Below are 2860 nucleotides of genomic sequence, written 5' to 3' on the forward strand. Positions count from 1 at the left end.
GGTCTTTGGGTTAGAGAGACTATTTAGATCCAAACACTAATCTAAGAGCACTCACCCCTGCAATCTTCCCATGCTTATCCCTCCTACTATATTTCATTGCTTTACCGCTACGAACAAATTTACTACTTTGAAGGCCAAGTGTTGGACTCCTTTGTCCACAGGTGTGTTTAAATGCTTTAAAATATTAAAAACTTTCCTTTTATATGCATTTTTTAATAATTATGGAGCAAACTCATCTGCAGTTGCTTTCCAAAATATGTCCACAATTACTGCTCCACGTCATGGATTGGCTGAAAGCATCCTATCACCACAAAATCAACACGCTTCACCACAGAAGATTGTAAATACTGCAACGCGTTTGCTTGAAGGTAGTCTTCTTCTTCCCCTCTTCCTTCATTTCTTTAATGTATATTTTTTTCTTTCTCAAAATTTGCTCATGTTGTTGGGAACTTTTTTGACGTGGAGTATACCGTTGACAATTATGCATAGGACTCATCCCTTGTAGGAAAATAAAGTTGTCCCTATTATTTTAAAATTAATTAATTATTTTAATCACCATAGTGTTGAGTTAAATAAGAGGTGGTTCAAATCAAGTGAATTACCTAAAACACATTTTTCTTGATAGAAGAAATTGAAACACAGATTATTTGTGAAAATGACTAGCATAGCCCTATAAGCCTGTGAAAACCACAAGATCGATATGATAGAGGGAGTCTACTTACCCACTCTGCTTTCCTTCGATCACTATAGGTTCATATTAACTTGATGTGCTAGAAGACTTCAACATTTATTTCTTTCTTGCTTGCTTAAAAAGGTTAAAGTTACCTAATTCTTTGGCTATTAAATTGATTTAATATGAACATTATTATTTCCCCACCTACCAAATATGATGGCGGAGGGGGCGGAGACATAAAATTCTTAACTGCATCAACAGTGCACAATAGGTGTACATTGCATCGACATTACACAAAAGGTGTTGCAACTGCATCAGGTTATAAAAACCTTAGTGGCCTTTAGGTTAGAGAGCCTATTAAGATCCAAATATTAATCCAAGAACACTTAACCCCTCAGTTCTTTCCATCCTCCATCCTCATACTAGCAATGTATTACGATAATTATGTCAAAAGAATTAGATGAAGTCCTGTTAGAATAGTATCAGAGATCCAAATCTTAGATAACTTTTTCAAACACAAAAACTAGAATGATTTGAAAATAAATTAGCCAAAACCATAGGCGCTAATAAACTAGAAATACAGTCAATTAAACAAGTTTATCGGGGGATATAATAGCTAAAGAAGCTAGCTTGTGGGAAACTTTGGTCCACCATGGAGAGTAAAGTGACAAGAGCCCCAAATAACCTTCAACATTAAGCCCCTACTTTGTTTCCCATTTTCCCTCCATTTTTAGAAGAAAAAGAGTCGTTATTGGACCCCACCTGGCATGACAAGTTTGACTTGCTTCTCACAATTTGTCTAGAGAGGTGAGCCCAAAGGTTGAAAATGTCATTCTCATTTTTGGAAAAATGCCCCTCAAACAAGCACTAAAGTATGACAATTATGCATAGGACTCATCTTTTGTAGGAAAATAAAGTTGTCCCTATTATTTTAAAATTAATTATCTATTTTAATCACCATAGTGTTAAGTTAATTAAGAGGTGGTTCAAATCAAATGAATTACGTAAAACACAGTTTTCTAGATAGAAGAAATTGACACAGATTATTTGTGAAAGCGACCAGCATAGCCCTATAAGCTTGTGATAGAGGGAGTCTACTTACCCACTATGCTTTGCTTCGATTGCTATAATTTCATATTAACTTGATATGCTGGAAGATATCAATGTTTATATCCTTCTTGCTTGCTTAAAAAGGTTAAAGTTACCTAATCCTCTGGCTATTAAATTGATTTAATATGAACATTATTATTTCCACACCTACCAAATATGCTAGGGTAGTAGGGATGACAGTGGGTCGGGTTCGGGGCGGGGCGGCAGCTTGCCCCGTTTGTTGCCTCTTTATTTTTTATTTATATATATTTTTTACATTTCCAAAATTTCAAGTTATGTTACTATTAGAGAATAAAATACAAATTCAAAATAGATTTTTAACAGGTGAATTGTCCAAAAATAAAATTATTTTTAATTTTTTCCCTTCACAAGGCAGGTTCAAGGAGGGGCGCCAAGCGGGTTTTTTGGTCCCATTTGAGTAGGGTGGGTTTTTTTGCATTACTATGGGAGAGGAGGCAGAGACAAAATTCTTAACTGCATCAACATAGCACGACAGGTGTACATTGCACCGACATTACACAATAGGTGTTGCAACTGCATCATATTATAAAAATCTTAGTGGCCTTTAGGTTAGAGAGACTATTGAGATCCAAAATATTTATCCAAGAACACTCACCCCTCACTTCTCTCCATCCTCTGTTCTCATACTAGCAATGTATTACAATAATTTAATCACTTTTCTTAAGTATGTCCAAAGAATTAGATGGAGTCCTGTTAGACATAGTATTAGAAAACTGCCAAATCTTAGATAACTTTTTTAAACACAAAAACTAGAATGATGTGAGAATAAATTATCCAAAAGAATAGGCGTTAATAAACTAGAAATACAATCGATTAAACTCAAGTTTATCGGGGGATATAATAGCTAAAGAGGCTAGCTTGAAGGAAACTTTGGTCCACCTAGGAGAGTAAAGTGACAAGAGCCACAAATAACTTTCAACATTAAAGTATGAAATTAGACAAGATAGTAGCGCTAGACTTTGCAAATCTCGTCTCTCTCCATTCTCTCTCTAATCTATCTTTCTTCTATCTGTCTCTTCCTTTCTCTTCTCTTATCCCTCTTTCTCTCCTTTCTCA

The sequence above is a fragment of the Olea europaea genome, unplaced genomic scaffold, assembly GCF_002742605.1.
Source record: "Olea europaea var. sylvestris unplaced genomic scaffold, O_europaea_v1 scaffold199, whole genome shotgun sequence".
NCBI lineage: Eukaryota > Viridiplantae > Streptophyta > Magnoliopsida > Lamiales > Oleaceae > Olea > Olea europaea.